The following is a 26,692-nucleotide window of genomic DNA, read 5'->3' as shown; positions in this document are numbered from 1 at the left end:
CAATTCACAAAGGGTGTGTGACTGCTCTTGTATTGGGATCAAAAGAGAAGTGTCACCATTTCTGTTTTTGTTTCTTTATATCTGTTTTTTTTTCGGCTGAAGATCATTCAATCCATCCCTTAATGTTGAAGATGAGGAGCCTGAAGGAAACTAAGCGTTTCACTGATTTAGTTAAGACCACACATCTAGTCCTGAGCAGCCCTCGGATCAGTACTGTTCTACCACTCTTTCCAGTCCATTTACAGCCTTGTTTTACTTTCTGCTGAGATTTTACAGCCTTGTTTTATTTTCAGTCCTGAACTATAGTGTCCCTTGGAAAAAGCAGAAAACAGTAGGAAGTATGATAATGTGATTCAGTCAGTAGTGGGATGAAGCATGAAAAAAAGATTCCTTTAAAAGGCGTTTGTGCTAGTGTAGCTCTGTTTCATTTCTGGTGAGGAGGGTAAAATAATTTAAATGAGTGGTCTTTATTAATTGATACATAGGCTACAGTTGTAGTACTTGAAAGCAGACTGCAACTTTAGTCACAATTTAACTCTAATTCAAATCTTTAGAGTCTTAGCTAACACTTTTTCTACAGATGGTTGGGGTGTTACCCAGTACACAAAATAAGGAGGGAAAGTAGAAAGTCTATTTTATGTGTAATGCTAAACACAGAGAACACATTTTCCTTGATGTCTGTTGGTTAGTCAAAATCATTTCAAAGTTTGGGGACCTTTATTTAGTCAAGAAGAAAACTAAACCACATTCTTCCAAAGAATGGGGAAATACACCATTTGAATCTTGTTTATAGAGGACAATGGAGTATTTTCCGGGTGACTGTTTCTGATTAAAAGCATGTGGAGTTCATAAAAGGGCAATCAACCAATATACATAAGAACTGTAACCCGCTGTGGGAGGATGTAGGACAATTTTATATCCTAGAAAATAGTTAAAGAAGGCATATTGGTCAAGGTCCAGCCTGAAAAAAAGAAATTATCTGAAGTCCTTCAAACATAAGAAAGTCTATTATAGGGAGTTTTGACACATAAATAGAAGAACTGAGAAGCTAAACTGGTTTTGGTTGGGGCAACCCAGAGATTAGTCACAGCAGGAAGCCCTAACTTTTCCAATGGAGAGAGAAACAAAGGAAGAGATGATATTACTAGAACCCAGAAACTGGAGCATCTGAAGAGAGGTAGAACCACGGCAGGGGCTGCCTGCCAGGAGCTGGAGCCATTGATAAAATACAGTACCTGCAAGAATAGCCACTGGAAACAGAAATATCCTGGCTTCTCCTCTCCCACTTCCTAATCTTCCATGACTTTCTCCCATTGCTAAACTTACTGGGAAGCTGAAAGTAGGGAGCCTGGGAAATATAGATTGACATAATGCAGAGCAGGGAGGGGAAAGAGTGAAGAAGGACTCTGATAGCAGGCAGGTAGAGGACAAACAGAGGAAATAGTCTATTTGCAGAAACAATACTAAGTACTCAAATGATTAGATGGCAGCATAAGAAAACATGTAACCAAGTGCTAACTTGTCTCTGGTTGGAAGGAACATGGGTGCAGGAATCAGGAAAAGCTGAGAGGAGGTGGGACTTGTCCTGTGTCGGGCTTTGATTTGGAGAGAAAGCAAGGGTATAGAAAGGGTAGAGGTGTGGCAAAAAAACAAAAGGCAAAGAAAAGAATTATCCAGAAGTCTGTGTGCGAGGTGGAGGTGAAGAAGGAAGGAAGTAGGCAATGTGGTCAAGTGAGGAGACCAGGAGAGTGATTTTTTCCTCCTCTTTCCCTTTCTTCTGTTCTTATTTCCTTTCTCCATTAAATCAATAAATGTTTATTGAGTACCTTCTATTTGCCTATATAGGAGCCTATAGTAGGTACAAGATAGACAGTGAATAAAAAGGCCTAGTTCTTGCCTTTGGGGAGCTTATAGTTTAATAAAAGAAATAGGAAATAAATCATTAAACAAAGAAATATAAATTTCAAGTTGTAGAAAGGCTATAAAGGAAACAAGTAAGATGACACCAAACCAAAAAAAATGTTCAGTAATAAGAGCTAGATCAGGGCTTCTGACCTCTCATGCAGAAAGTGTTAAATGATATTGGGCATATTTCCTGGTTCTATAGAAAATGATTCATTGCAGATTCTTGACCACGGAAGTGGTATGGGGAAAAAATGATGTGTTTTGCTTTTTTTGATAGTCAGACTGGACTCAATATACTAGGTTATGGCAGAAACATAAACAAAAATTGAGTTTGGACTGTGTCAGCAGCTGTGGAGACAGAGAGAAAACAGCTAGCCAAGATATCTCAAAACTTAATGACAAACTTGATTCAGGATTTAAGAAGTCAAAGTTGATAAATTTAACTTGGGGGCCAGAATAATAGTAATGTCGTTAATAAAGAAAAATGTTGGGAAAAGAAGCAGATTTACAGGGGGAAACAAGCAGTTTTGAACAGATAATCTTTTTTTTAAAATACATTTATTTATTTATTTTGGCTGCGTTGGGTCTTTATTGCTGTACGCGGGCTTTCTCTAGTTGTGGAGAGTGGGGGTTACTCTTTGCTGCGGTGTGCAGGTTTCTCCTTCTGGTGGCTTCTCTTGTTGCAGAGCACAGACTCTAGGCACACAGGCTTCAGTAGGTGTGGCTCTTGGGCTGTAAAGCACAGGCACAGTAGTTGTGGCACAGGGGCTTAGTTACTCCAGGGCATGTGGGATCTTCCCGGATCAGGGCTTGAACTCTTGTCCCTTGCACTGGCAGGTGGATTCGCAACCACTGTGCCAGCAGGGAAGTCCCTGAACACATAATCTTAAAGATGAGGTCCATTAGAAAAGTGATGCTGCTAATTCTTCTGATGTGAGAGATTCACTTATAAATAGTTAATGAAGAGAAACTGCGGTGTGGGGATGTTCAGGGTGTGTATGTAGAAATTTGGAGTTTTGTAATATCATGCTTTCAAGACAACGACAGACAGAGTATAAAATGGGATTGTTCTGATCCAGTATGATAATTCATATATTTTTAAAATTGTGTAACCATGGAAGACTGAGAAGCGTGTTATATGTCTTAGATTCTCAGAGATTGTTCCTGGAATGCAGTAGGTGTTTATACTGTTCAATGATGATTAGGTTATTAGACTTATGCATATCTCTGAGGAGGCAAATGTAATTTTTAGGATCATTTGAACACTGACTCTGCTTTCTTCCTCTGGGTGGTATGTAGCCTTGCAGATGCTGGATTTGATACAAAAACAAGGAAAAGTCTAATTTGTGTCAACATTCATTTAAGTGAAATACGTCAGCTTTTAGAAAAAGCCCTCTGTAGCTGCCACTGCTAGCACTCAACCCATGTCGCCTCAGGTCTCTACCATTTCATACACACAAGGTTGCAGTCAACTTCTATTTCTAATAGCCAGCACCTGTATCTCTTTGTAGACAGATGCTCTCAAACTTTCAGATTCTACTTTTTTACCTGCACAGAGATCTCAGATGCCTGGGAGCTTACTCCTCTAGCCTCACCACCACGGGCAGTGTATAACCAATGTCTGGTCAGAGGGGAACTACTAACTCAGTCCTGTTGCCGTCTGATTTAGGACGATGTTGAGAAATGACCCATACTATCTCCAGAGCTCCCTTGTGGAATTGAACCAAAGTCTTCCCTGGGACTTAGCTTGCTATAGCTCCCTTGTGTGGCCTCCTTTCCTATCTCCTTTCCTATCTTTCCTACTCCCCTAAACAGTTTCTCCTGGGAACACTTCCTAATAAAATACTTTTATATCCTCATTTTGGAGCCTAAAGCCAACTTAACTGAAATGTATTAGCTTTCTATTCGCTACTGTAATAAATGAACACAAATAGGGTGGCTTATGATAACATGAATTTATTGTCTTACTGTTCTCTAGGTTAGAGGGCCAATAGGAGTTAAAGTCAAATCATTGTTAAAACCAGTGACTGGACTAAGACCAAAGTGTTGCAGGGCTACATTCCTTTTTCAAGGTTTTAGGGGAGAATCTGTTTCCCTGCCTTTTCCATGTTCTAAAAGCCACTTACATTCTTTGGCTGATGACCCCCTCTCTCCATCTTTAAAACCAGCAAAGGCTAATAGATTTCTTCTCACAACACATCACTCCAACTTCCTCTTCTGCTCCTTCTTCTGTTTTAAAGGACACTTGGGATTATATTGGGCTCACTTGGAAGATCCACGATAACCTCATGTTAACTTCAGCTGATTAGCAAACTTAATTACATTTGTGATCTTAATCTCAATTCCCATTTTTCCAGGAAACTTAACATAGTCTCAGATTCTGGTTGTGGGGAGGGGGGAGCTGTCATTATTCCACCTATAGCAGATGTTAAACCCTGAGTATAAAAAAGGTTTGTGTTAAGAAAAATCAGACTATTTTCTCAGATCAGGCATTATTCTACTCTCTTTAAAATGTTAACAGTTTCTGCCTTTTGAGGGGAACTGGACAACCAGGAAACGTCACATCAAGATAAATTACATCTGTTTCTAACTTGTTTGGTCCATCTTGCTTCTGTTAATTATTTGTGTCCTTGGCTAATTAAGTCTGGAGTTTAATCTGTGTGTATCTGGGGAGGGTAAGGGAGTCTATTCTTGCTAACCCACAACCAACACAAAAGACTGTAAGTTCAGCAATGATGATTGTAATGCACTACTTTTTTCAGCTTGGAAATTAACAATAAAGAGTGTGAGCAATACTTCTTTGTTAGTGAATTCTTTTTCTATCTCAGTGTTCAAGAAGAGATTAAGTAACAATTGCTTTGAGGATATTGCAATAAGAATTCAGTTTGACAGTTTAATATAATATTGCATATTAATTATAACAATAAAAATAATTTAAAGTGTGATGGGGATTATATGAGATTGTGTCTAAGATATCTTCTATCATATGTTTTATTATTGTAATGATATCAACACAATGAAGTTAATAATAATTTGGGAGCTGTCTTTACATTACAGTATATAACTCAAGGAAGTTGCCATTGGCAAAGCAGAAAGAAGACTGTATCTGCAGCAAAAATTGCCCACATTCTGACCAATGAAATGGAAAACAAACTGGGAAGGGACAGCATTCTGAATCGTGTTACAGAGGAAGCTTTTAAGTTGCCAGGAAAGTTTGGAAAACTCTCCTTGGGAGACTCTGGTAAGGTGCAAAGAGTCATGAATTAAGTGCTCATATGAAAGAGGATTTTTTGAAGCCAGAAGTACATGTTTAAATATGCTTATGCTATTTTATTTGAAGCCAAAAAAGGAGACACTAGGGTTGTTTGTCATATATTAACTGTTGCTGAGAAACTAAGGAAGGTATTTCCAAAGTAAGGTGCCAGCTAACGCTGGAAAACCTTGGGGGCTGCTTGCCAAGACTGTAAACTCCATTTGTCACAGAGCCTGTGTAGTACAGAGCTGCTTCTAAATTTATCGTTTCCATTTGTTTTTGCCATAGAATTATAAACAAAGTGAGGTTAGACACATGAAATTGCTATATGTGTTGCCTCTTTTAGCTTTGTCAGAAGCAGCTTTGTTTAACATCAACTGCACTGTTAAAATCTATGAGGACTCAAATCCCGCTAGATACTAAAGTTTTAAAAGAGTTAGGTATCGTTATCTTGTTCCTTTCTATATGTTGTAAATTGCCCTAATGAATGAATGAAAGAAGACAATGAATGAATCCCTGACTAAAAATCAATGCAGAGGTGCTTCTTCAATGTTTTGTGAAATGTGATGTTGAGCAGATATGGTAAATAGAACCATATGAAATTGTTTATATATTATTATTATTGATCTACACAAGAGGTGATTTCTCATGGTTTGTCTGAGTAGAGAATTAGTTAGTAGTTCACTTGTCTTTCCTTCCCCCACAATATCATATTCAGAATAAATAAGTTTATTAGGCTCCTATTAAGGGCCAGATATTCAGATAAAAATTTTTCCATGTTATCGTATTTAACCCTTAAAATAACCCTAGTAGGCGAAATTCTAAAATGCCCTCTGAGATCCCCACCCCAGTATACATTTTTGTACATTATTCCTGGGACTGTGAATCTTATAGATTTTACTTACATAATTAGATTATGTTATGTAGCACCATTGACTTTAAGGAAGGGGGATTATCTGGGTGAGCCAAACCTAATCACATGAACCCCTTAAATAGTATGGGTCTAGAGATCAGACACAGAGGAAGTCAGAGGTTTGAAGCAAGAGGGGGATTTGATGTATGGGAGAGTCTTCTGTTGCTGGCTTTGCAAATGAAGGGACCATGTGGCAGGGAATTTGGCAGCTTCTAGGTATTGAGTGGTCCTACACCTACAGTAATAGGAAAAATAAAAGACTCAGTTCAACAACAGCAAGGACATAAATACTGTCAACAGGCCATGTGCTTTGGAGAGGAGCCTGTACCACAGACGAAAACGATAGATGCAGCTGACACTGGATTTTACCTGGTAAGACCTTGAACGGAGATCCCAGTCACGTGTGATCTATAGAAAGTGAGAGATATCAACTTTGGGTTGTGTTTAAGTTTCTATGTCTGTGGTATGTAACTGGTTACACAACAATAGAAAACGAATACAAATCCTTTAATCCCTTTCGTTTCATCTTACAAAGAAAGGAGACTTAGTAGTAATGCCTAATTTTCTCAAGGACAAACATAAAATATTTTAAAACAAAGATTTTTGATTATGTGGTAAATATTTTTTTCTATGTGCCCTTTGTAAAGAAAAGAGGCTTGGAAGAAGAAGTGAGGAGTAGAGTTACATCAAGTCAATGGTAAATCTCTAGATGAGAGGTCACAAAAAAGTCATAGAGAAGGTCCCTTACTTGTGGCTCTACTATACCTTTTACACTTCTGTGTGTTTTAATCAGGAACATAAAGAGCCTCTGTGAATTCAATTTGGGTATGATCAAAAGTGTTAAAAAGAAATGGTACTGATGAACCCAGTGACAGGGCAAGAATAAGGATGCAGATGCAGAGAATGGACTGGAGGACACGGGGTTGGGGTTGGGGGTGGGGCGAAGGGGAGGCTGGGCCGAAGTGAGAGAGTAGCATAGACATATTTACACGACCAACTGTGAAATAGATAGCTAGTGGGAAGTTGCTGTATAACAAAGGGAGATCAACTGGATGATGGGTGATGACTTAGAGGGCCAGGACAGGGAGGGTGGGAGGAAGTTGCAGGAGGGAGGGGATATGGGGATATATGTATAAATACAGCTGATTCACTTTGGTGTACCTCAAAAGCTGGTACAAGAGTGTAAAGCAATTATATTCCAATAAAGAGCTTAAAAAATAAAAAAAATAAATTTAAAAAGAAAATAAAAAAAATGAAATTTAAAAAAAGTGTTTGGCAAGAAAGAATCACATGGCTTCAGGTGAGCTTAAATATCTGTCTAAAGTGAGAGATGCATTTGTGGTTTGTGCAACTTCCAGAGTTCGTGTGATTCTTCCTTATTTAGTTCTTTCTTGATGAGAAAACAGCACACCAAGCCCAACATGTGATGAACTATTTTTCTTATAAATCACACTATGCTATTTCATCACATGTTGCTTTGTTTCCTGTGTATCTCCAGGACTAAGAAAATCAGCATATAGCACGCTTGCCAAGTAAGCTCCACATCTCACTACATTAAATATTGTGTGTATGTGTGTGAGAGAGAGAGACAGAGAGAGAGAGAAGGAAAGAGGGTGTGAGTATGTGATATCATTCTGACTTCTAAAACTATGGTATGTGATAGTCATATTTTAATTTAATTTATTTATTTATTATTTTTTGGGGGGTACACCAAGTTCAATCATCTGTTTTTATACACATATCCCTGTATTCCCTCCCTCCCTCGACTACCCCCCCATTCTCCCTCGAGTCCCCCCCATCCTCCCCATCCCAGTCCTCTAAGGCATCTTCCATTGATGGTCATATTTTATATAAATCATGTAACTAAGAAAAATCCTAAGAAGATTGTTTTTCCAGGTTACTCCTGACACCAATACACAGAAATTTACTGGTTTTTAAAAATTAGCTTTATTCTAGAGATAGAATATTTATTTGCAGATAAAAGGATAGAACAAAAATTAAAATTAACATACTATAATAATATTTTAAAATAAATAAAATAGAATTTTACTTGGAAGAAAAGACATTAAAGCTATGTTGAACTTTAGATAATTAACTTCCTTACCCTGTGACATGTTAGTTCTAGAAGAAACCGCTGAAGCAGAAGTGGGAAAATTTTTTCTGCAGAAGGCCAGAGAGTAAATATTTTAGGCTGTGGGGCACACACATTCTCTCTCACGTATCCTTGTGTGTGTTTAGGGGAAGGGCGGTGTATTTTACAACACTTTACAAATTTAAAAACCATTCTTAGATCCAGGGCTGAACAAAAACAGACCATAAACCACAACTGGCCCAAGTAAGAATAAAATGTTATGACAAATATTAAAAAACTAGAGTAATTTTCAGGCAAATTCTTTTATTAAAGGATAATATACTAAGAAAATACACAAACCATGAAAATATAGCTCAAAACATTTTCACAAAGTGAACTGACTTGAGGAATAAACTGAACTGGAGTAAAAAAAATAAAGTACATTTTTAGCAGCTCAGAAGCCACCCTTCTGCCTGTGGCAGCTGTGGAGGTGTTGCCCCCATCTGTCTCTGAGAAAAGACTTGCTCTTCAGCTGCCTGGAGTGCAAAGAGTTGCCAGCCCTGAGCTTCAGCTCTTTCAACATCTGTGACCTCTGGGGCAACCCCAGCCAATAACTGAACATAGTGGGGTTATTAGAGCCTGAACATTTCTGGCCAACTTAGAACTCCTCTATTTGGCAATCTTTTTGTGGAGCTTCCCATTGGACTGACTGAGACTTTCTCAAATCTGCGTTAACGCCCTGAGGCTTTTCTTGCTCAATTCTGTTTTCTTGTACAGGTGTCAGAGCTGCACAGGGTATAGAGACTTTCACTTCCCAACCACACTTCCACCCACTTACATTTTTCAAGCGTTACCTCTCAAGAAACCTATTGCTGTCCTAATCCATCTCAGTATCTGCTTCCTGGAGGACTCAGACTGACACATGTCTTCTTCCATCCTCTCCATCATTTCAAGCATAACCACTACCCTCACTTCTAACACCTTAGGTAGTTTTCTGGATTAAACTGAGTATCAATTGAATCATACACTATGTAGTATTTTGTAACTAGCTTATTTTGTTCAATATTTTATTTGTGAGATTCATCTTTCTTATTCTTATAGTTGTAGGTTGTTCATTATTGTTGTATGAATATACCACGATTTATTTATCCATCCTACAATAGATGGACATTAGGTTGTTTCAAGTTTGAGGTTATTATATAGAGAGTTACCATAAACATTGCTGTATGTGTCCTTTGGTGAACATTTGATTCATACCTTTTGCTTGGGTTTACATCTAGGAGTACAATTTCTAGATCACATAGTATGTGTATGCTCAGTTTTAGTCAATTTCATCAAATTTCCAAAATTCTTTTATGAATTTACACTCCTATCAGCAGTGTATGATAGCTCCAGTTGCTCCATTTAAAAAGTTTTTATTTTTTTATTTTAGCCACCTGGTGGGTGTAAAGATACATTACACTATAGCTATAATTTGAACATTATTGAAAAATGAATGCAGCTTATATGTTTATTGGCCCTTTGGATGCTCTCTTCTGTAAAGTGTCTCCAGGTATTTTGCACACTTTCCCTTCTATTGTATTCCATTGTATGCATTTTTTGATGTTCTGGAGAACAAAGCTGTTCTTTATATACTGTGAATAGTAATCATTTGTTGAATATATATAGTTCAAATATATCCTACAGTTTTTACTTTTCTAATGGTGCCTTCATGAAAAAAGTTATTAATTATAATGTAGTCTAATTTATTATTTTTTCTTTATGGTTAGTACCTTTCTATGTTTATTTGCCTACCCTAGGAAATAATGCCATGAAGATATTTTCCAAAGTCATAAGGATATTCTTCCATGATTACTTCTAAAAAGTTTTATTGTTTTAACATTTAGCTTTTAACTATATTTTTTGTACATTAAGTGAGGTAGTGGTCATGATTCACTTTTTAATATGAACATCCAATTTCCCCAGCACCATATATTGAAAAGGTATCTTTTTAATAATGCATTAAATAGACATCCAGATCATAAAAGAAATGATGCTTTCTTCACTCTCAATTCTGTTTTATTGGTCTATTACTACTTCCTTGCATTATTACCATATTTTCCTAATTTTTACAGCTTTCTAATATATCTTGATATCTAACATTGTAACATCCAGCTTTGTTCTTCTCCAAGAATGCATTGACTATTCTTGGGCCTTTATGTTTCCATATAAATTTTATCATCTTCTTGTCAATTTTCACTCAGTTCAATAAATCTATGGATCAACTGAATGACAATTGATATTTTTATAATACTGAATCATCCAAACCGTGAACATGGTATATAGATTTGCATATATTAAATCTTTATATTTTAGGGGGAAGAAAGATGGAGGTGAAGAAGAAGGATGTGGAATGCATCCCTCTCCACAGATGCATCAGGAATACATCAAAAGATGCAATAATTCCCACAGAGAATCAGCTGAACACCAGCAGACAACCTTGGACACCAGAAAGGACTGCAAAGATTCCAACAGAACTGGGACAAGCAACGTCTGGATTACAACATCAGAAGTCAAGTAGGAGGCTCTGGGGATGGAGCACTGAATCCAGGATTCTAGACTACTAGGGAGTCCTCAGACACAGGGAAGATTAACTGCAGAGAACTCTCACAGAGCCCTGTATCAGAGTCTAAGACCCAGCTTCATCCAACTCTCTGCAACTGCCAGTGCTGGACACCTCACACCAAACTACAAACAAGACAGGAACACAAACACATCCATCAGCACACAGACCACCTAAAGCCACATTAACCTCAGAGATACCCTAAAACACACCACCTGACATGGCCCTGCTCATCAGAGAGAAGAGACACAGAGCCACACACCAGAAAGCAGACACCAGACCCCCCCAAAAGGAAGCCTATTCAAGACAGTGGACAAACCCCCTCACAGGGGACAGAGGGCAGAAACAAGAGGAATTACTATTAGGTAGCATAGGGAAAGGAGACAGCAAATCCTATAAATTAGACAAAATGAGAAAACAAACAAACAACATGCAGGCAAAGGAACAGGAAAAAAACCCACAAGACCAAATAAATGAAGAGGAATTAGGAAAATTGCCTGAAAAAGAATTCAGAGTAATGATAGTAAAGATGACCCAAAATCTTGACAACAAAATAGAGAAAATACAAGAAACAGGTAATAAGGACTCAGAAGAACTAAAGAGCAAACAAACACTAATGGACAACAAAATAACTGAAATTAAAAGTACTCTAGATGGTATAAAGAGCAGAATAACTGAGGCAGAAGAACGAATAAGTGAGTTGGAAGATAGAATGGGGGAAATAACAGAGCAGGAAAGAGAAAAAAGAATAAAAAGAATGGAAGACAGTCTCAGAGACCTTGGTGACAACATGAAGCATACCAACAGTTGAATCACAGGCATCCCAGAAGAAGAAGAAGAAAAAAGTGATCTAAGAAAATATTTGAAGAGGTTATAGTGGAAAACTTCCCCAACATGGAAAAGGGAATAATTAACCAAGTCCAAGAAGCACAGAGAGTCCCATACAGAAAAAACCCAAAGAGAAATACATGAAGGCACATATTAATCAAACTAATGACAATTAAACACAAAGAAAAAATAGTAAAAGCAGCAAGAGAAAAGCAACAAATAACATAAGGGAAAACCCATAAGGATAACAGCTGATCTTTCTGTAGGCCAGAAGGGAATGGCAGGATATACTGAAAGTCCTGAAAGAGGAAAACCTACAGCCAAGAATACTCTACCCAGCAAGAATCTCATTCAGATTCAATGGAGAAATCAAAAGCTTTACAGACAAGCAAAAGTTAAGAGAATTCAGCACCACCAAACCAGCCTTACAACAATTGCTTAAGGAACTTTTCTAAGCAGGAAACACAAGAGAAGGAAAAGACCTACAAAAACAAACCCCAAACAATTGAGAAAATGGTAATTGGAACACACATGTCAGTAATCACCTTAAATATAAATGGATTAAATGGTCCAACCAAAAGACACAGACTGGCTGAATGGATACAAAGACAAGACCCTTCTATATGCTGCCTACAAGAAACCCACTTCAGACCAAGGGATACATATAGACTGAAAGTAAAGGGATGGAAAAAGATATTCCATGCAAATGGAAGTCAAAAGAAAGCTGGAGTAGCAATACTCATATCAGACAAATTAGACTTGAAAGTAAAGACTATTAAAAGAGACAAGGAAGGACACTACATAATGATCAAGGGATCCATCCAAGAACATATCACAATGGTAAATATCTATGCCCCCAACATAGGAGCACCTCAATTCATAAGGCAAATGCTAACAGCCATAAAAGGGGAAATTGACAGGAACACAATAATAGTAGGAGATGAACACCCCACTTACATCAATGGACAGATCATCCAAACAGGAAATAAAGAAAGACACACAAGCTTTAAATGACACATTAGACCATCTCAACTTAATTAATTGATATTTATAAGACATTCCATCCAAAAACTACAGAATACACTTCCTTCACAAGTGCACACGGAACGTTTTCAAGGATAGATCATATCTTGGGTCACAAATCAAGCCTCGGTAAATTCAAGAAAATTGAAATTGTATCAAGCATCTTCTCTGACCACAACGCCATGAGACTAGATATCAATTACAGGAAAAAAGCTGTAAAAATTACAAACACATGAAGGCTAAACAATATGCTATTAAACAACCAAGAAATCACTAAAGAAATCAAAGAGGAAATCAAAAAATATCTAGATACAAATGATAATGAAAACACAACAACCCAAAACCTATAGGACACAGCAAAAGCAGTTCTAAGAGGGAAGTTTATAGCAATACACTACTACCTCAAGAAACAAGGAAAATATCAAATAAACAACCTAACCTTACACCTAAAACAATTAGAGAAAGAAGAACAAAAAAAACCCAAAGTGAGCAGAAGGAAAGAAATCATAAAGATCAGATCAGAAATAAGTGATAAAGAGAGGAAGGAAACAATAGCAAAGATCAATGAAACTAAAAGCTGGTTCTTTGAGAAGATAAACAAAATTAATAAACCATTAGCCAGACTCATCAGGAAAAAAAGGGAGAAGACGCAACTCAACAGAATTAGAAATGAAAAAAGAGAAGTAACAACGGACACTGCAGAAATAGAAAAGATCATGAGAGACTACTACAAGCAACTAGATGCCAATAAATTGGATAACCTGGAAGAAATGGAAAAATCCATAGAAAAGTACAATCTTCCAAACTGAACCAGGAAGAAATAGAACATATGAACAGACCAATCACAAGTATGGAAATTGAGACTGTGATTAAAAATCTCCCAACAAACAAAAGCCCTGGGCCAGATGGATTCACAGGTGAATTCTATCAAACATTTCGAGAAGAGCTAACACCTATCCTTCTCAAACTCTTCCAAATTATAACAGAAGGAGGAACACTCCCAAACTCATTCTATGAGGCCATCATCACCCTGATACCAAAATCAGACAAAGATGTCACAAAAAAAGAAAATTACAGGCCAATATCACTGATGAATACAGATGCAAAAATCCTCAACAAAATACTAGCTAACATAATCCAACAGCACATTGAAAAGATCATACACCATGATCAAGTGGGGTTTATCCCTGGAATGCAAGAGTTCTTCAATATATGCAAATCAATCAATGTGATACATCATATCAACAAATTGAAGGATAAAAACCATATAATCATCTCAAAAGATGCGGGAAAAGCTTTTGACAACATTTAACATCCATTTATGATAAAACTCTCCAGAAAATGGGCATAGAAGGAAATTACCTCAACATAATAAAAGCCATACATGAGAAACCAAAAGCCAATATCGTTGTAAATGGTGAAAAACTAAAAGCATTCCCTCTAAGAACAGGAACAAGACAAGGGTGTCCACTTTCATCATTATTATTCAACATAGTTTTGGAAGTTTTAGCCACAGCAATCAGAGAAGAAAATGAAATAAAAGGAATTCAAATTGGAAAAGAAGTAAAAATGTCATTCTTTGCAGATGACATGATATTATATATAGAAAACCCTAAAGACTCTACCAGAAAACTGCTAGCACTAATCAATCAATTTAGTAAAATAGCAGGATACAAAATTAATGCACAGAAATCTCTTGCATTCCTATACACTAACAACAAAAAAGCAGAAAGAGAAATTAAGGAAACTCTCCCATTTACCATTGCACCAAAAAGAATAAAATACCTAGGAATAAACTTGCCTAAGGGGGCAAAAGACCTGTATGCAGAAAACTATAAGACACTGATGAAAGAAATCAAAGATGGTACAAAGAGATGGAGGGACATACCATGTTCTTGGATTGAAAGAATTAACATTGTGAAAATGACTATCCTAGCCAAAGCAATTTACAGATTCAATGCAATCCCTATCAAATTATCAATGGCATTTTTCACAGAACTAGAACAAGAAATCTTACGATTTGCATGGAAACGCAAAAGACCCCAAATAGCCAAAGCAATCTTGAGAAGGAGAGATGGAGTTGGTGGAATCAGGCTTCCTGACTTCAAACTATACTACAAGACTACAGTGATCAAGACAGTATGGTACTGGCACAAAAATAGAAAGGAAGATCAATGGAACACAATAGAGAACCCAGAGGTAAACCCAAGCACATATGGGCAACTTATCTTTGACAAAGGAGGCAAGAATATACAAAGGAAAAAAGACAGCCTCTTCAATAAGTGGTGCTGGGACAGTTGGACAGCAACATGTAAAAGAATGAAATGAGAACACTTCCTAACACCATATACAAAAATAAACTCCAAATGGATTACAGACCTAAAGGTAAAGCCAGGCACTATAAAACTCCTCGAGGAAAACATAGGCAGAACACTCTAGGACGTACATCAAAGCAAGGTCCTTTTTACCCACCTCCTAGAATCATGGAAATAAAATCAAGAATAAACAAATGGGACCTAATGATACTTTAAAACTTTTGCACAGTGAAAGAAACCACAAAGAAGACAAGAAGACAACCCTCAGAATGGGAGAAAATACTTGCCAACGAAGCAACGGACAAAGGATTAATCTCCAAAATATATAAGCAGCTCATGCGGCTTAATACCTAAAAAGCAAATAACCCAATCCACAAATGGGCAGAAGACCTAAATAGACATTTCTCCAAAGAAGACATACAGATGGCCAACAAACACATGAAAAGATGCTCAACATCACTCATCATTAGAGAAATGCAAGTCAAAGCCACAATGAGGTATCATCTCACACCAGTCAGAATGGCCATCATCACAAAATCTAGAAACAATAAATGTTGGAGAGGGTGTGGAGAAAAGGGAACTCTCCTGCACTGTTGGTGGGAATGTAAGTTGGTACAGCCACTATGGAAAACAATTTGGAGGTTCCTTAAAAAACTACAAATAGAACTACCATATGATCCAGTAATCCCACTACTGGGCATATACCTAGAGAAAACCAAAGTCCAAAAAGAAACGTGTACCATAATGTTCATTGCAGCACTGTTTACAATAGCCAGGAGATGGAACCCACCTAAATGCCCATCAACAGATGAATGGATAAAGAATTGTGGCACATATATACAATGGAATATTACATAGCCATAAAAAGGAATGAAATGGAGCTATATGTAATGAGATGGATAGACCTAGAGTCTGTCATACAGAGTGAAGTAAGCCAGAAAGAGAAAAACAAATACTATATGTGAACTCATATAGACAGAATCTAAAAAAAAAAAAAAAAAAAAATGGTACTGATGAACCCAGTGACAGGGCAAGAATAAGGATGCAGATGCAGAGAATGGACTGGAGGACATGGGACTAGGGGCCAGGGGGCCAAGGGGAAGCTGGGACGAAGTGAGATAGTAGCATAGACATATTTACACGACCAACTGTGAAATAGATAGCTAGTGGGAAGTTGCTGTATAACAAAGGGAGATCAACTTGATGATGGGTGATGCTTTAGAGGGCCAGGACAGGGAGGGTGGGAGGGAGTCGCGGGAGGGAGGGGATATGGGGATATATGTATAAATACAGCTGATTCACTTTGGTGTACCTCAAAAGCTGGTACAAAAGTGTAAAGCAATTATATTCCAATAAAGAGCTTAAAAAAAAAAACCTGTAGTTTATACAAATTTGTTCTACACTTCCAAAGATTGTTTAAATTTTATAGTAAAAGTGTTTCTTGCATTTTGACATAATAGAAGAAATGGAGTTCCCATGTAAAAAGGATAATGTAACTTCAATTATATAGCACAATACATTTTATGGCTTATGGCAAAGGGTATTCATGCTCTCCAGGGTCCTATTGGTCGTCCAATAAAGTCTACTAAAGTTCAATAATGAAATACTATCAAAAAAATCTTTAGTTCCTTTTACTATTATTGTGGTTTTTTTTTTCCTTTTCACTTTTGTAAATATTTTACTATATCTATTTCTAAATATATATATTTTTAATTTTATTTATTTATTTACTTATTGGCTGTGTTGGGTCTTCGTTGCTGCACACAGGCTTTCTCTATTTGTGGCGAGTGGGGGTTACTCTTCATTGTGGTGCATGGGCTTCTCATTGCAGTGGCTTCTCTTGTTGTGGAGCGCAGGCTCTAGGCATGTGGGCTTTAGTAGCTGCAGCACAAGGGCTCAATAGTTCTGGCTCGCTGGCTCTAGAGTGCAGCTTCAATAATTGTGGCACACTGGGCTTAGTTGCTCTGTGGCATGTGTGATCTTCCTGGAGCAGGGAGCAGGGATTGAACCCATGTCCCCTGCATTGGCAGGGAGATTCTTAACCACTGAGCCACCAGGGAAGTCCCTGTTTCTAAATATTTATTCATTCACATGAATTTTCTATAGATTCTTTCAGACTATGTAAATAGCCAAATTGTCTCTGAAAAATTACAGTTTTAATTCTTCCATTCCAATATTTATAACTTTTATTTCTTCTTTTTGCTCTTTTTATCAGCACTTAGGACTACCAGTGCAATGTCTAGCAGTACTAAAATGATGGTAACAGACATTCATACCTCTTTTTCAACCTTGGGAGAAAAACTGTCAGTAATTTATTATTAAGTAGAATATGTGGTAGATATTTTTGTGGATAATCTTTCAAAGATTAAGCAAGTTTATTATTATATAAATGAATTGTATAAATGCTTTTTTGCACCTATTTTATTGCACCTATACCATGAATTTTGTCCTTCTGTTTATTTATTTTCTAATATTAAGCCAACTTTATATTCTGGTGTAAGCTCCTTTTTCTATATTGTTGTATTCAATTTTCAATTATCTTGTTTAGAATTTTTGCATCTATGATTATTAAAAAGAATGGTCTGTGATTTTTTTCTTTTGGTATTCTTGTCAGTTTCTGTATAAAGATGATTTGGACACATACATGACTGTTCCTTTTCTATAATTTCTGAAATAATTTTGGTACTTTTTTTTTTAATTGTGGAAAAGTTCACTGGAGAAACCATCTGGATGTGGTGCTTTCTTTGTGAATTCAATTTATTTAATAGATTTAGGATCATTAAACATTGGTGTCAACATTGGTAATCTGCTTTTCTAAGGAATTTGTTTAAGTACACATTTGTTGGTGTAAAGCTGTTTCATTATAGTTCATCCTTAATTTTTTATTATACCTGGGATCTGACTCTTGTCTATTCTTTCACTGCTATTCTTGGGAATTTGTGTGCTTTCTCTTTTTTGGGGGGGGGGGGTGGCATTTTTCCTAAGAGTTTATGAATTTAGTTAATTGTTTCTAAGAACTGACTCACTGCTTTATTGATATTTTTCTGCTGTAGTTATTTTCTCTATTTCATTGATTTCTGCCTTTCTGATTTTATTTTATTTTTCCTTACTTCTATCTCATTTGGGTTTGATTTGCTATTCTAGTTTCTTTCTTTTTTTTTCTTTTTTAAGCTCTTTATTGAAATATAATTGCTTTACACTGTTGTGCCAGTTTTGCTGTTGTGCTTTTGCACAACAAAGTGAATCAGCTGTATTTATACATATATCCCCATATCCCCTCCATCCCTCAATTCCCTCCCACCCTCCCTATCCCAGGCCTCTAAGTCATCACCCGTCATTGAGTTGATCTCCCTGTGTTATGCAGCAGCTTCCCACTAGCTATCTGTTTTACATTTGGTAGTGTATATATGTCAATGCACTTCATCTCAGCTTCCCCTTTGCCCTCCTCCCCGTGTCCTCAAGTCTGTTCTTTACATCTGCATCTGGTGAAATAATAGGTTATTGACAGACTTTTCTCTTTCCTAACATAAGCTTTTAGAGTTATAAATTTTTTGACTTTGGCTGTTTTCTAGAAATTCTGAAATTTTCTAATTCAAATATTTTCTAATTAATTTCTTTCTTATTTCTTTTTTTTGACCTATGAGTTATTTAGAAGTATGTTGTTTAGAGGTATTTGCAGCTTTTCTAGGAATATTGGTTTTAGCTATTTCTAATTTAATTCTGAGGTGATAAGAAAACTTACACTGAAATACTTGTTTTCTTGCTATTAATTGAGAAGTTTTTTTCTTGGCCCAGCATATGTTTTATTTTGATGAACATGCTTTGCACACTGGAATATGCCACTTGTTAGGTTAAATGTTTATTAATGATGAGTAAAGTAAGATGGTTGATAGTGTTATTTAAATATTCTCTAACTTTAATTTTTTGACTACTTGTTCTATCAGTTACTGACAGAATGGTATTAGAGCTTTCAACTATGAAGCAGTGCTTGTCTGTTTCTTCCTTTAGTTCTATCTGCTTTTCTGCCATGTAGTTTGAAGTTCTGTTATTAGGTGCATGTACATTGTGATTTTTATGTCTTCTCAATGGTTTGCTTCTTCTACCATGACATATTCCCTTTATCTCTGGTAATACTCTTCAAAATCTATTTTTTAATATTAATATAGTCATGACAATAGCATGTGATATAGCACAATTTTCTTGTGCTTATGGTTTTCGTGGTATATGTTTTCATATTTATTTATTCCAGTTTCTCTCTTGAAGTTAATCATTTATAGAAAGCATATATTAGTTGAATCTTACTTTTTTATAGTCTGACAATCTCTGATTTTTTTTAATTTTTAATTTTTTATGTTTTACAATAAACTGCATATATTTAGAGTGTACAATTTGGTATCCCAATCTCCCAATTCATTCCCCCCCCAACCCTCCCCGCTTTCCCCACTTGGTGTCCATATGTTTGTTCTCTACATCTGTGTCTCTATTTCTGCCTTGCAAACCAGCTGATTTGTACCATTTTTCTATAGTCCACATATATGTATTAATATATGATATTTGTTTTTCTCTTTCTGACTCACTTCCCTCTGTATGACAGTCTCTAGGTCCACCCATGTCTCTAAAAATGTCCCAGTTTCATTGCTTTTTACAGCCGAATAATATTCCATTGTATATATGTACCACATCTTCTTTATCCATTCATCTGTTGATGGACATTTAGGTTGCTCCCATGTCCTGGCTATTGTAAATAGAGCTGCAATGAACATGGGAGTGCATGTGTCTTTTTGAATTATGGTGTTCTCTGGGTATATGCCCAGGAGTAGGATTGCTGGGTCATATGGTAGTTTTATTTTTAGTTTTGCAAGGAACCTCCATACTGTTTTCCATAGTGGCTGTATCAATTTACATTCCCACCAGCAATGCAAGAGCGTTCCTTTTTCTCCACACCCTCTCCAGCATTTACTTCTTGTAGATTTTGTGATGATGCCCATTCTAACCGATGTGAGGTGATATCTCATTGTAGTTTTGATTTGCATTTCTCTAATAATTAGTGATGTTGAGCAGCTTTTCATGTGCCTCTTGGCCATCCATATGTCTTCTTTGGAGACATGCCTATTTAGGTCTTCTGCCCATTTTTTGATTGGGTTGTTTGTTTTTTTGATATTGAGCTGGATAAATGGTTTATATATTTTGGAGATTAATCCTTTGTCTGTTGATTCGTTTGCAAATATTTTCTCCCATTCTGAGGGTTGTCTTTTCGTCTTGCTTATAGTTTCCTTTGCTGTGCACAAGCTTTGAAGTTTCATTAGGTCCCACTTATTTATTTTTGTTTTTATTTCCATTATTTTAGGGGGTGGATCAGAAAAGATCTTGCTGTTATTTACGTTGAAGAGTGTTCTTCCTACGTTTTCCTCTAGGAGTTTTATAGTGTCTGGCCTTACATTTAGGTCTTTAGTTCATTTTGAGTTTATTTTTGTGTATGGTGTTAGGAAGTGCTCTACTTTCATTCTTTTACATGTAGCTGTCCAGTTTTCCCAGCACCACTTATTGAAGAGGCTGCCTTTTCTCCATTGTATATCCTTGCCTCCTTTGTCAAAGATTAGTTGACGGTAGTTGATCTCTGGGCTTTCTATCCTGTTCCATTGATCTATATATCTGTTTTTGTGCCAGTACCACACTGTCTTGATCACTGTAGCCTTGTAGTATAGCCTGAAGTCGGGAAGCCTGATTCCACCAACTCTGTCTTTCCTTCTCAAGATTGCTTTGGCTATTTGGGGTCTTTTGCATTTCCATGCAAATCGTAAAATTTCTTGTTCTAGTTCTGTGAAAAATGCCATTGATAATTTGATAGGGATTGCATTGAATCTGTAAATTGCTTTGGGTAGCATAGTCATTTTCACAATGTTGATTCTTCCAATCCAAGAACGTGGTATGTCCCTCCATCTGTTTCTGTCTTCTTTGATTTCTTTCATTAATGCCTTACAGTTTTCTGAGTACAGGTCTTTTACCTCCTTGGTTAGGTTTATTCCTAGGTATTTTATTCTTTTTGTTGCAATGGTGAATGGGATTGTTTCCTTAATTTCTCTTTCTGATCTTTCATGATTTTTTTTATTAAATGAAAGATTCTTTAAATTCTACACTGTCTTAAAAATTTCAAGATTTTCACACATGATTCCATAATAATCCTTTTCCCCATCCCTATGTTGTCCTTCTCCCTGACAATCTTTGATTTTAAAATGGAATCTTTGATCATTTTATATATAGTTCAATTAGTTCATTTAGTTGGATTTATGTCTACCATTTTGCTATATGATCACTTTGAATTAATCACATAGGTTGTATTTTTTTGTTGTTGCTTTTAATATGGCTTTCTTCTCTAAATGTATCTGTTTTTCTCCTACAATTTGTTTGAAAAACTTGCTGGTCCAACCTCATCTTTTGATTTTGTGTAATTTCCTCTTTGAAAGTTTTGCAGTATTTGTTGGTTTCTTTTTTCTTTATAATATACACTGCTGTCTACGAAGAATTATTTTTATGATTTCCTTTTCTGTTTCCTTAGGCATTTACTTTTGTGATATGTGTCTTTCATCTGCCTTCACCCAGTGTTCCAGTCCTTTATTTATCTGATTCCCCACCTAAGAGTTTCATGCTGATTTCGTTTGTTGTCACTATTATGATTTTTTATTGAAGTACAGTTGATTTACAATATTATATTAGTTTCAAGTGTAGAATACAGTGATTCAATATTTTTATAGATTATACTTCATTTAAAGTTATCATAAAATACTGGCTATAGTCCCTGTGCTGTAAAATATATCTTTGTAGCCATTTATTTTATGTATAGTATTTTCTACTTTATAATCCCCTACCTTTATGGTGCCCTTCCCACTTTCCCTCTCCCTACTTGTAATCATTAGTTTGTTCTCTATATCTGTGAGTCTGTTTCTGTTTTGGTATATTCATCCATTTGTTTTATTTTTTAGAGTCCACATTTAAGTAATAATATAGAGTATTTGTCTTTCTCTGACTTATTTCACTAAGCTTAATACCCTCCAGGTCCACCCATGTTGTTGCAAATGGCAAAATTTCATTCTTTTTAATGGCTGAGCAGTATTACATTGTATACATATACACACCACATATTCTTTATCCATTCATCAGTTGGTGGACTCAGGTTGCTTCCATATCTCGGCTGTTGTAAGTAATGCTGCTATGAATGTTGGGGTGCATTTACCTTTTTGAATTAGTGTTTTTATCTTCTTCAGGAGTGGAACTGCTGGATCACATAGTAGTTCTAATTTTAGTTTTATGAGGAACCTCCATACTGTTTTCCATAGTGGCTCTGCCAGTTTATATTCCCACCAACAGTGTACTAGAGTTCCCTTTTCTCCACATTCTTGTCAACATTTGTTATTTGATGACTTTTTGATGATAGCCATTCTGGTGTGGGGTGGTATCTCACTGTGGATTTGATTTGTATTTCTCTGATGATTAGCAATGTTGAGCATCTTTTCATGTGCCTGTTGACCATCTGTATGTCTTCTTTGGAAGAATGTCTGTTCAGGTCTGCTCATTTTTAAAATCAGTTTGTTAGTTTTTTCAATATTGAGTTGTATGAGCTGTTTATATATTTTGAATATTAACCCCTTATCAGTCATATCATTTGCAAATATTTTTCGCCTTCAGTAGGTTGTCTTTTCATTTTGATGATGGTTTCCTTTGCTGTGCAGAATACTCTTTTGTGTAAGTTGTAGCAATATTTTCTTGGATCTGTCTCCTAGGCAAAGGAAATATAAGCAAAAATAAACAAAAAGGACCTAACTAAACTTAATAGCTTTTATTATTATTATTTTGAATGAAGCTAACTGTCTGTTAAAGAATCATGTGGGGAGAAATGAAGGTAGTGAAATAAACCAGTCAGCTTCTTCATGGAGTTACTGCTACAAATATACTCAATAAATTTGTTATTTCCTTGCCCTAGGGACAATTTTCTTGTTGCTTTTACTGTTGTCAGTGTTATTCAGGAAGTCTTTAGGTCACAGCTCCCTGTGTGGCTACCAGGCAGCCACTTTATACTTTTTCTCTTTGATCCAATTTTACCCTCTAGTGGCTCCCTGGGCTAGCATGATGTTCGTGATCAACACACTTTCTCCCCCTGCTCCACCTCCCTTCACAGTCTCGGGTCACACACAAGGTCTCTAACAGGGCCTTATCCATTCTCTCATGTATGCACACATACCCCTAGTTCTTATGTCTCTCAACAAGAGATATTTGTATAGGTCACTTGAGATAATGCTTCTTAATTTTAAAAAAAGTGTTTAAAAATTGGTCAAAAGCATCTTTCTTCTGCATTTTGGTCCAGATTTTTAAGTATTTTGCAAGTATGCTTTGAGTTTCAGATTTTCTGTATTTTAAATATTTATTTTTTTCCTGAATTAAGAAAATGAAATTAGAAAAAAAACTTTATTCTGCTATATTTAAGAGTCCAGCCAGTACTTTCTGAAGTTTTCAGTTTCTATTGTGCCTTTTAAATAAAGTAATAAAGATAAAGTGATGTCAAAGATTTGTGATGCTTCCTTTGAGCTTCAGGTGTTTTAGGATTTCTTGAATCCTGCAGTACAAATTTTACTGCATCTTGAATAAAACCCTCAGCTCAAGTGGTACTTACTAAGGAAGATAGTGTAGTTCAGAGGTTGATATTGCCTTGAAGTTACACAGGCCTGGATTAAAGTGCTAGATCTACCACAGACCTGTTGTACCATAGTAAGAAAATTGCTTTATTTCCCTAAATCCCAATTTCTATTTCTGTATATTGGTGATGAAAATACCCACCTCACAGAGATGTGGTAAGAATTAAATTAGAAAACTCAGAAAGAATGATTGCTACATAATTATTGCTAAATAAACAGTGGCAATTATGATTATTATTCTACACAAAGACATCTAATTGAATCAAATTGTGAAATTGTTATAAAGTGTTATTGCGGAATTCCACCTTTCATAATGCTTGGGTAGAAAAATATATGTAACTCTCCATATAGAAGTTAAATCATTTTGCTGGAGAAACAGAAAGCTGGTAAACAACAGTTCCTATGTCTTAGGACATTCATATCTGAGGGTTAAGCTTACTGGGAGAAAAGTTTTGCTCATGGAAGTGTATGTCAGCTGGTGGCATGTTATCTTTGTCTTGTCTACACCCTGACCTTTCAGCTTTATAACTTCCAAATGTTTATATAATGAGAACTGCCCTTTTAAAATTGACACAGTGATTAAAATTGAAAATGGGAGCCGAGACTGTTCTCTAATAAATAGGCTGCATCTGAGCATACATCTGTCCAGCAAAAATCTTCTAAGCAAGCAGGCACACATTTCTTTGCTTGTATCTAAAAAGTGAAGGTGACATTTATACCTTTCAATAATTTTTCTCTCCATCTGTTTATTCAATGGTGAGATTTAAGTTGGCAAATGCTACACTCACATTGATAGTACTCCTAGGCTATCTTTCAAGTATTTGGCTTTTAGAGAGTTGTTGACACATACATTTCTTATAAATTTCAACTTATAAGAAAACTCGTTCAAGAAGACAACTTAGTCAAAGCAGAATCCACCCTACTCTCTTGGCAGTTCATCTTGCCAATAGATCTCCCGGTTACATCAAAGTTTCCCAGATCCTTTAACAGGTTGTTTTAATGACTTTCCAATCATACATATAGCTTTCTTCATACCTGAATAGAGACGTCTTGCAATTATTCAAAACCATCTTTCTCAGTGACTAACAGGTAAAAAAAATCCCCAAAGCATAATGGAATACCCATAGTAACTTTGGCTTTATACTTTGCAAAGAGCATAAAGATTCATAGGAAAGATTAATGGCAATAGAATATTTTTATTCAAATCTAATTGAAATCAAGTTACAGATGTGAACTGGACACAGGGATTTTAATTTCTTCTCTTTCTTACCTTGCTTTCCTCTACTAGATTCTAACCACAGCAGCCTTCTTATTCCTTGAGTGTGCTAAGTTAGATCCTTTTGACTAGTTTTTAGGACCTTTATCAGTATTTAATTCCTCTCCTTGGAATACTCATTCTCTGTATTTTAATATGACTCTTAATTCAAAAGTCATCTCTTCAAGAGGCCTTTCCTGACCATTACAGTTTATCCCAGTGCTCTGTTTTATTTTCTTCAGAGCACTTAACATTATATAAAGTTATTTTATTTGTTTCTTTTTACAAAACACTCTCCCTCCACTAGAATGTAAACTAGTCAAATGTAAACTACCTAATAGCAGGTTTTGTGTTTTTCACTATTTCCCCGTGTGTAGAAAAGGCTTATAATACAGTAGGTACTCAATAAGTATTGAGTGATGAGTAAATGTGTATTTGCCAACAAGATTTCAGCTTTCTTTTAAGCTTCACTGAAATCTGACTTCAACCCAACACCTTTTGTTTTAAGCTAGGATCTAAAGCTAATCACATTAAGTCATGGTGACCACACTTTCATCCGCACTCTGCTTTTCAGGTAAACAGAAGGTGGCTTCTTTCATTTCAAATCTTCAGTCTCCTACTTGTCCTTCCACTAAGTCCTGTATCTGAATTTGAGGGATGATTCTAAATTTTATTCATTTGTTAGGAAAAGAGCATTGACATCACGGGGTCAAATAAATGTGACTCGCTGTTCACTTGCAAATTGTTCTCATTGTCTTCCTCCTGTGGGAGAAAAAATGCTCATGGCATCTGGATATGCCAATTTAGAATATTTAATCATTTAAATATTCAACTAATAATAATACATTTTTCTATCATTCAGGATTCTATAACAATCCTGAGAAGACAGGGAAGTCTCATCATTTTGTGAATGTACTTCACTATCGAAGCGTGGCACCATTTTGTGTGCTTTAAGAAATCCTAATTGATAAAAGTTGAGGCATGTAAGGGATCTCAAACTTATCCAGTCCAACAACTCTTCCAGTTTCTGGATTCTCTGCATAAGATTTCTTCCATGTGATTGTCTTGGGATTCTGTGCCTAAACAGCTCTATTAACAGGATTGACATAATGATTTGAGACAGTAAATCCTTTCTTTGGACAATTTTGATGGTTTAAAGAAAATTGTCCCCTTATATTAAATATTTTTCTGAGGTGTTCTTCAGTTGGTTCCATTTATATTCCACGGTACACACTGAACAACTTTATTTCTAGTTACCAAAATTTTTTTTTTCTTTTCATATTCCTATTGTGAAACAACACAGACATTCATATAATACAAAAAGATATAAAATTAAAAGCATCTCTTCCTCACTCCATCCCCTAGCCCTCCTCTCCAGAAGTAGCCACTATCAAAATTTTCTTGGGGAGTCTTTGAGAAAATTCTTACCTAAAGACATATATCTACCTATATAGATATAAATTATGTAGATTTTAAAGTACATATTGGAATGTAAAATACACACTATGCTGATTTATTTTTTATTGTACAATGGATTCATATTTCCCTATGAAAAAATGTACAGACCTACTTCATTCCTTTCATTAGGTGCAGAGTATTCCATTGGAAAAACCCTGATTCTTATAAGTTTACATGAATTTATGAGACTGTGTAGGATAAATTTTCCAAAAAGAGTTTGTTGGGTCAACTTTTTTAAATTTCTGAGCAAGAATTATTCTCTTTTTAAAGATAGTTAATTACTACTTTGTTCTAAAGTGACATAATACAATTATTCTTTTTAAAAGTTTCATAGCAAGTCTTTGATAAAAAAAAGCATGAAATAAGTATACTGTGCCTGAGA

This window comes from Hippopotamus amphibius, chromosome 3 (genome assembly GCF_030028045.1).
Source record: "Hippopotamus amphibius kiboko isolate mHipAmp2 chromosome 3, mHipAmp2.hap2, whole genome shotgun sequence".
NCBI classification, from domain to species: domain Eukaryota; kingdom Metazoa; phylum Chordata; class Mammalia; order Artiodactyla; family Hippopotamidae; genus Hippopotamus; species Hippopotamus amphibius.
Note: the sequence above shows the minus strand (reverse complement) of the source record.